A 14,553-nucleotide genomic window follows, 5' to 3' on the forward strand; every position below is an offset into this window, starting at 1 on the left:
TTCTGGCACCAGTCCTTGCTCCAGTTGTGCTGTAGATGTACCTGTACCCACCATCCCCTGCTTACTCTGACTTGCTCCTAGGCTCTCCAGGTTGGCTGCACATCCAGCTCCACTCCTGCTGTTCCCCATTGAAGGCATCGATTTGCCATTTGACTTGACTTAGGGTCTCCTACTTAGCTTTGAGCTGCCACTCCAGAAGTTTCTCACAGGGCCTCCATCAGCTGTATGGAGATGTCACAGCTACTCCAAGAGATCTGACATGGTGTCAGACACCTGTGGGCAGGCAACTGAATTTTGCCTCAAGAATTTACATGGGAGCTATGTGTCTAAGCTCTTGTTACAGTTAGTAGGGATCTAGACTAGGATCCAGATCAGTGGAGCCTGCAGAGGGATTTGGCTGACAAAGTTTAGATGTTCACCTCATGAAGAGCTGAAGACCTTGTGAGGCTCCAATAAACCAAGAGCACAGTCTCCCACAGCTGCTGTGGCAGTGTAGGCAGTACCTCAGGTCCAGGCACTCAAATTTAGGCAAGTTAAATCCCAACCTTGGTGACTAAACGAAGAATGAAATATATAAATAAGAAGACTATGAAAGTGATCAGGCTTTGTGCTATCATTTGTCACTTTCATCTGGGTAAAGTATAGAAAAACATAAGCCTGGTGGATGCGTAAGATTCTCTGTCTCTCCACATGCAAACACATCCTCCTTTTCATCATATCCCATTATGCTGTATTACATACACTCTCACAAAATGTATGCCTTGTCAAATGGACCTACAGATACTCCAGATGAACAAGAATGCATTTGCTGTATAAAAGATGGTTTTTTTGCTACTGCAAATGAGAAATGTGGATATATAAATCTTAATATTTTGTCTATGGTTTTCTGTGTTTTTGATTCTATCTCTACAGTGGGTAAATGAAATTATTAGTAGTGTATAATAATGATTTTTTTTGCAGTCTTCTCTGCTCTGTTCTACAGTATTGTTACATCCTCGCCTGTTGCCATAGAAATGATTGATATGTCCAATCACAGCATTCTTGCCATACCCTCATCTCTACATATTGTGTGCCTTGCTCTTTAAACCAGACTCTCACTTGGCTTTGTGATATTTCGGATTATGCTCTGTAGAAAGAAAAAAGATTGAGAGGGGGGGGAGAACTTTGGCATTCAGAAGGCTGTAACTAATCCAAAAGACAAAGTTACATATATTAATAATGTGAATCCACATGATTTTACTCTAAGTCTTGTGACATTTGGTTCTTTTATTAACCCCCGACTCCAATAAGCTATGACTCTGGGGGAATGTTAGCATCCTTTCATTCGATATTGCATGTAATAAACAATACATGGATTCATAGCCACGGAATTTGAAAAATCAAAAGTAAATTTGAAGAACTGCCTTTTTGGGTGTGAGCTGATTTTTTAGGGGGAGTAAATCAGGGTTTTTGCGGCTTTGGGTTTCCCTCTTGAGAAAGCAGAAGAGAAAAATAATTAGTCAAGATATTCCTTGACGTGATGCAATGAGAAGTGAGCGGCCAGAACGACCAATTTAATTTAGTAATATGGGCTGGCTCCTTCCAGGCTCAGATGTCCGTTCCGCAGCAGTTTATCACCCTATGGAATACCCCAGGGCTGCCTTTGCTCAATTTCTGCCTGGCTTCCCCTTCCCCCCACAGCAGTGCCTGGGGGGATATGGCACCAGACAGAACTCCTTTTCCCCCTGATGCTGGACAATAAGCCTTTATTTTTTTTTAATTCCTTTGCTGGCAGCTACGTAGTCCCCTGGCTCCTCTATATGGGCAAGAAGACTCTGTGTTCATCTAAGGCATTCACAACATGTGAGCATCTTCAGCTCTGGGCAAGGAGACCAACAGCAGCTGGGTCTCAGGAGAGGGCTGCGTGGCTTTTACCCCCCGCTCGCTGCTCTTGCATCGATACCCAGCATTTGGTCCATGCCCCGATGGGTGCCTTAGCAACAAAAAGGACTTTCCCATGCAATTCGAGCAGAGCATGGAAGGGCTACGACACTGCCAACAAACCTTTCTCCATCTCCTGCTTTTTGGGGGGCTTTGTAGCCTGATGTTGCCTGCCTAGACTGTTTTCTATCAAATGCCACTAGGTGGCTCAATGCTGAATTCACTCCGGGCAACAACTTTCAATAGGATGTATGGGGGGGAGGAATTCAGGAATTATCCTTGGGCGATGAGCACCACCCTCATCGCTTCTGTAATTTTCAGATCTCGGTTGCAGATGCAGGAGGAGGGAAAGGGGCATCCCAGCAAAAGAATGAAATGGGAACGAGCTCATTCTCCTTTCTCACGTGAAATGAAATGGGGGAGTTTTCTCTTGATTTATTCCTTGAGAATTGGGACAAGGGATAGCCTGGAGCCTCGTAGTCCTCCCTAGAATACCAGTCACTCTTTTTTTTTTCCCTGATAAAAAAAAAAAAAAGTGTATTCTTCTTTTCTTTTAAGCTCCACCAAAGGCAATTGTTACCATCATTAAGGGCTTACTTTGACCTGAGTTTGCCTTGAAAACACGTAGTTGATGAGAGGTCTATCCAACATACTGAGGAGGGAGCTTTCACTGGCCCACCACATGACACAGCTGATCCCCGCAAGCTTTTATGACTGACACCCTCCTGACCTCTTTCCAGGCATGCCCTGGAGGAATTGCTTACTCTCATTTTTCTTGCTTCTCTCCATCCCAAATCTCTGTTTTCCTCACATTCCCATTTCCTTTTCCTCCACGGTGCTTCTTGGATTGCCCTTCACTTTGTGTGTATGGCTTTATGTGATTTCCTGTACCAGGAACTCTGCACCCATCTGTTTTTCTCCCTTCCCAGACAGTGCAGTTCCACATCCCAGGAAGGCCGTGTCCCTTTCCCTGTCCCCTCACTGTTACTTGTCTGCACAGCAATCCTCTGGCTTGGTGCAAGCTTCGTTTGGTGGTGACAGCCAGGGCATCTCCCAGCACTCCCCCCTTCCTTCTACTTGGGATGCTCCAGTTCAGAGTGTTGCTTGGGGCAAGTCTGAGTTTGTCAGGGTGTCAGCAACTCAAGGGCTGAGGAGAAAAGCTGAGGTGGAAGCACTGTTGAGCAGAAAGGTGCAAGCTGGTGCCATCAGCCAGTTGTCTGAATTATGAACGACTTCAGAGATGCTTGGATCTGAAGCTATGCTACACAGCTGGCCCATCCCCCTACTCTGGCTTTCCCACTCCCCATTCCTTCCCCCACAGTCAACAGGGTTTTGGCCAGTGATACCTTCTCTGACATTTTGGATTTGACTAGAAAATAATCGTATGACATGCAGGCAGGAAAGCACAGAAACCCTCTCAAGTCAAGCATGTGGTTTCACAAGCTCTGACAACAAGTCAAATATCTCCTCCTTTCCCTCTCTTATGAATTCCCCATTTAGGGCCATAGAAAGAAATGTAAGGAGCACCAAGACACACCAGGAAAAGCACTTATAGAATCAGAGAATGGCCTGGGTTAAAAAGGACCACAATGATCATTTAGTTTCAACTCCCCTGCTGTGTGCAGGGTCACCAACCACCAGACCAGGCTGCCCAGAGCCACATCCAGCCTGGCCTTGGATGCCTCCAGGAATGGGAGTTGCCTATGTTTGCAGCTGAGTGCGGGGAGGCTTTGGTTTCTGCAAAAGGAGCTTCTGCTAACTATTGACAAATTAGATGTTTGTCTCAAAGTGTAAAAATATGCTTCTTCTGAACTTTACTTTTATTATGAAAAAATGGATGAGAAATGAATTTGAAAGCCCCACCTAAAGATTTGGCTCTCCTTTAGCTCCTGTCCCCACAAACACTGCTTGCCTTCTCCCCAGAGGGCTCCTCCTGTCTTCCTCATTTTTAGGGTGGAGGCTAATGAGCCTCCCCGGCCCTGGTAAGTCAGGATTAATTAACCTGCAGATCCCTGCAGGCTCCCAACACCTGCTAACTGAGAGAATCCAGCCAGTCTCTCACGGTGCTTTTCGGCACACAACAAGCTTTAGCACCTGGGATAAGGGAGGGCTGCAAGCTCTGCTTTTGCCTGGATGTTTTTATTAAGTTAAAAAAAAAAAGAGAATAAAGGAAAAAACAAACAAACAAACAAAATAACCAAACTTCAGAATATTTTGCAAGATTTTTTGTTTGGTTGGTTGTTTAATTTAGATCTGCAACTTTTTCTGCATGGGAGGGGGCATCTGCTAGCAGGCAGCTCTGTTTCTCACCATTCCCAGGTTGGGGAGGCACTTTGAGTTCTGCCTCTCTACTAATGGGCACCTCTCTCTGCTGTCTGGTGGCTGCCATCTGTGGCAAATGTTGTAGAGGATGTAGTCATTCATCGTGGGATGCAGTTATCTGATGCAATGGCTCTCTAGGGACTGATTCAGGACAACTATAGTAAGGATAGTTGGAGCTAATTGGACGTTTTCCCCCTCCAAGCTGGGTTTCCAGATGTGACATGGCAGCGTTGCTTTATTAACCCGGCAATGCCCACCTACTCTCCCTGTTACAGAGGAATGGATTTCTTTTTCTCCTTTGGTGTTGAATCACAGTGTAGTGGGGGTGTTTCCTGCCAGGTTCTGAGCAAGAGCCAAGTGGCTGTCCTTGCCTGCTGGAATTTTACAGCAGGCACCAAGCAGGGCTGCCACCCTGCTGAATGCTGGCATTTAGTATTTCAGGGAATACTTTCTGTTATCTCCACTTGTAACTGACTCGTTTCAGAGGACTGGGCAAACCAGAAATAAAAAATTCCCGGCAACATTCTTTGGTGACTCATTCAGGTGCATAAAGCCTTTCCAAATGCACCCCCATAGCCAACAGGACAAGCATTTTGTCTGTGTTTTGCTGGCTCCCATCCCACTGGAGCCTTAGCCAAGCTACTGGTGAACTGCCACCATCCAGCCCTCCCCTGCTCTGGCCTACGTGCTCTGCTCCAGCTTTGTGCCAGTCTTGGTGCCCTTGGGCCCTCCCCGCAGCCATTTTGTCACCCTCACCCCACAAAAACACAATACTGGTTTCCAATAGAGCCTGGGCTGAATGTGGCTGTGATGCAGTTACATGGCTTTGGGCTGACACAGAGCAGTGGTCATGTTTTATCTGCCCATGCTGCTCGCTGGCTGTTTGTTCCCTTCCACAACACCTCTTGGAAGACAGATGAAAGACAGAGGCCCAAGTGGAGACAAAGCAATCTGCTGGAGGTTGTCATATAGCGAGCCCAGCTTCTCTCTCAGCTTTGCTACATGTTTATACCAAAACTCCCCAGGACTCTCCAGAAACCTGCAAACAACCTTGGCAGCGGCCTCCATAAATGCTGCTCCACGGCAAGAAAAGCCGCGTGCAATGCCATCTGCATCAGTGTTAGAGGCTTAACTCCTTTGGAGACCTTATACCTGTGGACACATCTGTTTTTGTCTAGCTACCCCTATTTTTCCACCTCTCCCTCTCAAAATTTACTTCTTTTCTATCTTTTCCCCCATCTGTCAGCAACAGGACAAATCTCCTTTAGTATGGAGAGCCAGCTGGCACTTCTTTGCCCCCCACTCCCTCTGCTAGTACCAAAATAGTGGTCCTTCTTACGATCTTCCAACCTGCCTTCCCACACAGTTCCCAGTGAAGCATCCTCCTAGCATGCTGTACTTGGCTTGCCTCAAGGCTGCAGCTCTGTAACTAGAAGACACGCTTCTGGCATTCCTGGGAACCGAATTAAAGTCATGCTGGCAGCTGCCCTCTGCCCTTGTCTATTGCAATAGCTCAAAATGATGCCAGCAGCCCTCTGGGCTGCATTGTGAAGAGGGTTGCCAGCAGGTCGAGGGAAGTGATTATTTTCATCTGTTCAGCCCTGGTGAGACATGTCTGCAGTGCTGGGTCCAGTTCTGGGCTCCTCACCCAGTACAACAGAGACACGGACTTACTGGAGCAAGCCATAAAGATGATGAAGGGACTGGAGCATGACACACGAGGAGAGGCTGAGAGAGCTGGTACTGTTCATCCTGAAGAAGAGAAGACTCAGGGAGGATCTTATCCATGTGCACAGATACTCAATGGGGTGACTAAATTGTCAGACTAAACAATTCCTAGAGGCACCTTCCAGCCTCAGCTGTTCTGTGATGCTGCTTGCTGATCTTCATGCCCTACGGTTAAGTCCCTCTACCTTTACTCCTATTATCCCTCAACCATCTTGATGGTGTGGTGTTTGGCGCTCCTGGGGGAAGTGACAAATTAACTCCTCTGCAGCAGATACTTAGAGTTACCTGAGCAGCTGAAAATGCACACCTAGTTTAGGAGTAGATGAGAAAAAAAGTCCTTCCATAGGGTGTTAAGTCCAGGCAAAGGACGTGGAATTCATCCCATCTAACTCTGTGTGTTTACACTATAACCATTTACGTGTGAGTTGTGCATCTCAACTCCCTTCAGAGTCAGTACAGAGAAATGGGCATTTGTTGATGGTGATTTGTGTGACCTGTTTTATATCATACGAGATGAATCATGCTCAAGAAGTGCCTTTCTTTCTCTGGTGGCTTTTGGCAGAGATTATATGAAGAAGGTGAAGTTTGGATTTCCACGCTGTGTATATCGTATGACATTTAGGATGATTCCTACCTATGAAATCTGCACAGAAGTGTATCTGTTATTACTTAGAGTGAATTTTTACGCGCCATAAAATGCAGTGAAATTTGATGAACATCTCTTCCAAATAGGACTAAACGGGACAGGCAAGCCACAGAATGCTGGAAATTCATACAAGCAATCCAGGAGCAGAATGGATCCCTTATTTTGCTTCCACCAGAGAGTATTGTTGAGGTACAGCTCAAAAGCAGTTTGAGCAATGGGAGCTCATCTATGACATGGGACCAAAGCTTAGGGCCCCAAACACAACCCTACCTATTCCTTGTGTGGCTGGGCTCCTCAGCCCTGAGTCTGTGGGATTTTAGGGAACACATTAGTTGCTCAATCCATATTACAATCTCTGGAGTGAACAGAAAAGAACTGTGGAAAATTGCAGCCAGGGCAAGGTGTCCCACTCTGGAGATATCTTAGTTCTTCCTTTGCAACTGTTAGCTCAGGCTTCTTTGCATACCTGCACCAGGAAGGATCTCACGAGGACAGATGATCTTCACCTCATCATGTTGTTGACTGAACTTCTTACAAGAACAAGCAGCAAGGAGGTAATGTTTGTCCTCGGCAGTGTTAGGCCCATTCTGGAGTCTCAAATTACTGAAGAGCACTGCAAGATGGCGTGGCCTGTCTTATCCCAGCATTGAAGTATGTAGAGGCAGCACAGCATAAAACTATGCTTTTTGCACTCGCTGGCACATATCTGGAAAGCATCGACAGGAATCTGATCAAACATGGCAGAAGTAGTTTGCCTATGCAGCACGATGCCTGCACGTTCTATAGGAAGCCAGATTGCATAAGCGTGCTATACATAAGCTGAGGTGGCAGTGTGGTTGGTGTGTGTGCAGGGTGAGCCTGGGTGCCTTAGCCTGTCAGAGTTGCTGCAAGGGTTCTGTAAAAAGACAGCATAGCTGCAGATTTCATTAGGCAAAGTCCTCTTTGGGCAAGACACTTAGCCCCGGGATTTTTCAAGGGAGGTGACAACTTTTCCATGTCTGTATGTATTACTGGGAGTGGAATTAGATAGTCTTAAAGGTCCCTTCCAACCCAAACCGTTCTATGATTCTGTGATTCTATGATTTTTGAATATTTAGGATTGCAGAAGGAGTTAAGATTGAGAAAGATTATATGAAGTCACTTGCCAAGAAAAAAGGCACACAAGATTCATCAAGAACACAACAATTAATCTCAAGTTAGGCACATACAACTAGCTCCTGGTTTAAAAGAAATCATGACCTGTAATTTCTCTCTTAGCATTTGGATAAAACAGCAATCTTTTTTTTCTTAAGTGCTTGAGACCTCAGATAACTACGTAAGATTTGGGTGATATTAAGCGTAGATATTATCTGCTGTCCTGTAAAATAGAGCGTGCAAACATGCTGGAATGCAAGATGCAAGAAAAGATTTTATGTCTACATAGAACAGTATCATCTTGTCAGTGTAAAATTTAATCTTCAAGAAGTTATAAAGTATTTCCATCTTACATTATTTTGGTGGTGAGAGGAAAGTGGCTTGGAAAAAATGCTAGGAATGCCTGACTCTGGGGTGCTGAAACCTTATTTAAAACTGTAATTTCATCTATTTGGTATTGAATTTTTAATGGTATGAAAATATATCTGCATGTTGTTTCCCAGCAGAGCTAAATGAATGGCAAGGCCGAGCCTTTTTTTTTTTTTTCCTCTACTGCACATGCATCCATTTGGCAAACTAAAGGGCCAGTTCCAGTGCTGGCATGATTCCATGGAGGTCAAGAGTGTTCCAGCTACAGGGGGTTTTGTCCCCAGTCTTGTTAAAGTTCAAGTGCGAGAGAAAACTAGTTTGTAGAGCTTAAATTCATCCTCAATGAGCAGAATTTCAGATCATGACAGTAGTAAAAACATGTCCTTAATCGCCTGGAGGAAATCAAGGACTCAATCAGGGAAAGAATAGCAGGTAGAGTTTGAGTACTTCTGGCAGTATCCTGGGGAACTCTGCACAATGATCTTTCCAAGTGCTTAGGAAATGACACAGGGAAACGTCCTTATACTGAAGCACATATTTGCATGCCATTAACGTCCCACTGCCCTCAGTGCTTAAGCTGTCCTCTAAACTGGACTTTGCTCTTATGATGCACATCTTTATCTCATCATTTGTCCTTATGCTCTTCCACCTTCCTCGAGTAACTGTTCTGCTCCGGGCTTGTGAGGGCAGGGAACAAGAACAATCAAAGCAGCATAAGCAATTTTCAAGTGCAGTTGGGAAATCATGTGCTGTTTTTCTATTCTTTGTATAAATTTTCCTGCTTTTTCCATTTCAAAGCAAATTGAACAGAGGGCAGATTGCCTACTCACTGCCTAACGGCACACTTGCTTCTGATGATGAATGCTTGCACTAAATACACTAGTCTTAAGTGGGAGAAGTTGGTCAACAGAGCTACCATGGAATTTCACAAGAAGTGCTACACTCATTTGCAGTAATTAAGTATCTTACCCATTGGCTTCACTTTGCTAGTCCAATGAGTAAATGCTATTTACCAAATATTCCCAAGTATGTAGGACCTTGCAGCTGAAAATCTTAACTACTAGTGTTGAAAGAGCACTGACCAGCTGCCTGGCATTGATCTCACTAGCCTGAGTTGTTTTCAGTGCAGACTACAGCACCTGGACTCACCATGCCAGACCGTTCCATGTAGTCAGCACTAGGACACCGTTCCTCTACCCTACTTTAGCTGTGCCCTGGAAGTATTTACTTCTTTCTGTCAGCTGTTAGAAGCAGCTTAGGCAGTCAGCTTAGACAGACATCCAAAATGCTTACCATGTGTGGACAGGTGAATCCCACAAGTTTTGTCCTGAGACAGTAGTTCTTTGTGAACTTTCTTTATTCAAAAGGGTTTCTTTTGTGATCAGAAGGTCCCCCAAACCCTCCACATTTCAAAGGACAAAAGGATTGCATTGATTACAAAGTTCTTGTCCTAACAGTTATAGTGAGGCACTTCTGTGTCACAGCAGCTCTGATATTTGACTTTCTCAAAACCAGATCACAGAGGGTAAATGTGTTTTACAAAAGAGCCACCTGGTCAGTCAACAAGATCCAGAAGAAGAGGAACAGAAATTGCCCTTTCAGGGTAAACTATAGCTAAATTCCTCACACCAAAACCCAACAAGGCCCCATAACATTCAGCCTTCTGCTTTATTTTGACTATGACATTTTGTTTTTAAGAAAATAGTATCTGGAGGAAATACCCTGCATCAATCACCATCCCAAGGGTGACTAACACCTTTCATTTCAACCATCTATTATGACCAATGGGTGTCTTTTGTTAAATTACATGCCACATGATGATGCCTGAAGGGTTTTTCTCTTCCCATAGACCTTTCTCTGGCATTTCTATTGATATGTCAGTAGTAGATTTGTGAGAGCTTGGCTTTGGCGTCAGAGGTAGCTCACAAAGTTTCCAGTGCCATTTTGTCATCTCAGTCTCCCAGCACCCCTATGTTCCTCATTGCCTCCACAGTCCCTTTGGTGACAACACTACAGTTGTCCGTGGAACCATACCAGAAATCAGAGCTGATTAACACTAAAGATCACTTCCTCTGGGGATTGTTATTTCTAACGTGGTTAAAAACCCTGAGCCACATACCTTGCTCTGGAGATGGGAGATGCCCACAGTGCTGTGTGGTGGGAAGCCAGCTAAGAGGCATCAGGGAAGGGATGAGAGGGAACATGTTAAGCTAGCTTCCCTGACAAAGCCAGAGTTTTGTGAAAGTGTGGCCTCTGTGAACCTTGTGCTGTATCAAATGAAAAGAAAATCAAACCAATTAAGCCAATAATTTTTGTTCTAAGTTTCCTTCAACAGCTCTGGGTTTTTAATTTTTCATTTGAGCGGACAGCCAATCCTCACCTATGTGCTTCTTTCCCCCCCTTTCTTTTGCATTTTGTTGGTCATTCAGGCTTCATTTTTAGAGTTTCTTTCAAAACGTAACTCCCTACTCATTGTACAATAAAACTAAATAAAAATCACTTCAGCATTCAAATAAACGTCACCTGGGAATCAAAGAAGAAAGCTTCCAAGGAGCAGACTTCAATAGCCTTAATACTTGTTTAAAACATATGCTTTATACCTTAATTTCTATAATTTACCTCACTTCAGGCACGGTCCTCAAAGATTTATGAATTCATAGGGAGTTTGCACAATGCATGAAATTAAGCAAAGGGATAAATTTGTAGGATTAAAGGCACCTGTACTCAGAGCAAGGGCACTGTTGGACTTTATGCCTTCACAGGTTTCCTGCTGGAGTCTGCTGCTGGCAGAAATGCATTGGTTTCATCTGGTATTGCAATGGCATCTGTACCAGCTCAGGCCATGGTGACAGGATGGTTATTAGCAGATCTGTCAGCTTTATGAGCTCAACTTGCTCTGGAGCAGCTGCAAGCATACAACAATCTTCTTTCTCTTCAGTTAGTCCGGTACACAGAAATATTTCTGTGCCAGCTTTATTCTTTTTTACCAGGTTTAGGCTGGCTACAGGGAAACTGATGGAACCTGCTCCAACTAAAGGTGTTCTGTGACTAAATGAGTCCTTCACGCACACTTGAATTGACACAGAAAGTCAGTAGAGCTCAGTGCTTTGCATCATGTCGTTGTGGCATCTCTGACTCAGCACATGGCACATAAAGACTGCACTCAGGCCCATATCAAAACAAGGCCTAAGTTTATGAGAATGAAACTCTGCCTATAGCCTCAAAAGCCTAGCGGACTTGCAAACTCAAATTGAACTACATTTATATAAGGTGTGGGATTATGATGGTGCAATCCAGCCATCTCCATCCAGTCTTCCACCGCACAGTGAGCACAACTGAGTACAGTGCAGCTGAGAGCAGCAGACATGAGTCTCAGCAGGGGCTGGGGAAAGGCAGGCATGGATAAGGTGAGACCCATTTTTCCAAACAGTACAGGAAGCACATGTCTAACATTTCATACTATCACAAAATTAGAAAAAAAAGGGGGCTATTTCCAGCTCTGGTGAGCATCCCCAAGTGCTCCTGAGTGAGATAAGGCACATCAGGATGAGCGTGAGGAGGGACAATGCTCCCTGAGGAGGTCTGACTCAGAGAGAGGAAGTTTGGTCAAAGCAGTTCGGATATGTCTCGTGGCCCTGTTTGAGAGGTGAGGTGCCACAGCTGGGTCATGGGAAGATAACCAGAAGGCAGCTGAGCTGCAAAAACAGATAGCCTGAGACAGCCAGCCGAGCTCAGTAGTGGCATGCTTTGTGTGACGGATAACAGGACCAGAAACAGCTGGCTGGTTAAAACTCAGCAAGTGAGTAGTGTCCAAAAATATACCCAGGATCTTCTTAATTAGCCCAAGCACGCAACAGTACTTTTCTGCCAAGTTTATGCATTTTTGCCAGCTTTAAGCTTGGATGCAGGAGTGGAATCGCCCTTCCTTGCCCTGTTCTCTTGTAGGGATGGGAGCAGTCTCCTCATATAGGCTGCAGCTCCACTGGTTTTAAATCATGTGTGGGCATGTTCAGAACCAGATGCAAAATGCCCCAGCTATTTGATGCAAATTGGTAAACTTCACTCTGATGGTTCAGATCAGCTCATTGATTTCTCTGGGAGCACGGCTGTCCTGACAAACTTCATTTCAGCCATCAGCTCCCCATGTCCTACAGCTTGGATGGACCTAGCTATAGGTGTCCTCTAGTTCTAGATGGACCAGATACCATCTCCCTTCTTCACAGACAGCATGAAGGTGTTATAAATACTGTGTTAAGTGCTCTGTTTTTTTTTTCATATGAACATTATCCTCTGCTCATTTATGATCTGGATAAAATCAGAGCTGGTGGGTGCCCCAGTGCTGCACTGATGAGATATCAATTTTTACAGGGTGAAGGTTACCTTGTCACCTCAGGCTATGCTGCAAAGCCATTTAAGGTAATATTTTCACCTGAAAGTACCTTTTAGGACATAGCTTCACCAGACCTAAGTCTCTTGCGATAACAGCTGGAGGAAGTCCTGCTTTCGCCTTGCTGCCCACCACTCCTTCAAGGCAGGGTCTTCACAAGAGGTGAAGCAAACTCTATAAAAATAAAAAGTGTGTTTTCTTTTTTAGCTCGTATCACCCAGCTATCTGACCACAGCAGAGGGGAGCTGCGTTGGCATATCTGAGAGAGGTGCAGTGATGTGGGTCCCAGCAGGGGTTGAGGAAAGGCAGGTATGAATGAGGTGAGAGCCATTTCTCCAGACAGTACAGAGGGCACAAGCCTAACACTTCACAGTATCAAGCAGGTCAAAATCACTCCCATTTTCCAAATAGTGAAAGGGAGGGGAGGCAGGAAATGAGATGCCCCAAGGCTACAGGGTGAATCAGTAGTGGAAACCAAATGAAAATTCAGAACTTCCTGTCTCTTTACTCATCTGCTTGAGTACTGTTGATGATTAAACTCTTAGAATATTAATGCAGTTGGTGACCTCTAGAACTCTGGTTAGAGATCAGGACCCCAGTGTATTAAATGTGGAAAAGAATAAAACAAAGGCAACTTCAAAGAACTGGGGGGGGGGAAATAGATGGCAAGGAATTTGCTTTGTGACCAGAAATAAACATTGGGCTTCCATTACCCCACAGTGCCTCTTCCAGAAAGGAAGGAAGTTTCTCCAGCTCTACCCCAATGGATCCGTTGAGAGTTCACATTACCTTCAGCAGTGACCCCCACAAGGCAATGCGACGGCTGCCCTTTCTCCCCTGCACACAGCTCTGGCCCCCTCACTGCCCTCCCTCCTGTCAGTGGCTGCTCAAGCAGGCATGCAATGAGCCACCAGCCTGGGGAACTAAAACATGACATTTCAGCACTAAAATTCAAAATCCATTTCCTTTCCTTGCTTTACTATGAGTAAGCCCCAGCTCACCGCATAGCTGTATGAATGCTGACACAAGGGATGAGGTGCCAGAGGATAAGAATGAATGGCCAGGGTTTCAAGGATGCTCAGAGTGCCTGGGAAACTACAGATCCCTTGTTCCCCCGTTTCTGTGAGCACAGTGAGCAGGAAGCAGTGCAACTGTGTCTGTGGGTCACAGGAAGAAGCACACTGACCCTGCAGCTCTCTCCAGCTCTGATCTGAGCAGCTGGAGCTGACTCAGAGCTCTTGATGCTGGTACTTAGTTTGTCATTAGAAAACACAGTCATTTGCTGCTTGACAAGCGGGGGGACAGATGGATGGATGGACACTATGCATGGGGCTGAAATAATCTTTCCATGGATTTTAACCCCATTATGGTTTTTGGTGGCCATGCTACTTCAAAGAAACATAGAATATCCCAGGTTGGAATGGACCCAGGGGGACCGTTGAGTCCAACTCCTGTCCCTTCACAGTACCACACAAAAAATCAGACCACACGACTGAGAACACTATCCAAACGCTCCTTGAACTCCAGCACTCAGGGCCGTGCCCACCGCCCTGTGGTGCAGCCCCTTTCCCTCACCCCCAGCTGCCCCTCCCCTGACAGCTCCATGCCGTTCCCTCGGGCCCTGTCGCTGTCACACAGAGCAGAGCTCAGCACTGCCCTCCACTCCCTGTGAGGAGCTGCAGCCGCCATGAGGCCTTCCCTCAGCTCCTCTGCTCTGGGTCGAACACTCCTAAGGGCCTCAGCTTCTCTTCATGTCTTCCCCTCTAGAGCCCTCACCATCCCTGTCTCCTTCAGGGATCCTGGTTTAACTCTGTGAGGAAGAGCTAAAGCAGACTGCTCATCTTCCCAGTGGTTTCAGGTCCTCATTTAACCTTTATGCTTTCTAAACTGGGCAAGCTCACCAAGCTGGTGAAGAGCATGATGGACATGTGAACCAAGCGGTTTTGGCCATAGCCAAAGAGACTTCTTCCACAAGAAAGCAGCACTTTCATCCCTCAGCTTGTGTAGGGAGGAAAAGGAAGGTGAGGCAGCGTGGTGCTTCTCCCTG

This window comes from Gallus gallus, chromosome 1 (genome assembly GCF_016699485.2).
Source record: "Gallus gallus isolate bGalGal1 chromosome 1, bGalGal1.mat.broiler.GRCg7b, whole genome shotgun sequence".
NCBI classification, from domain to species: Eukaryota; Metazoa; Chordata; class Aves; order Galliformes; family Phasianidae; genus Gallus; species Gallus gallus.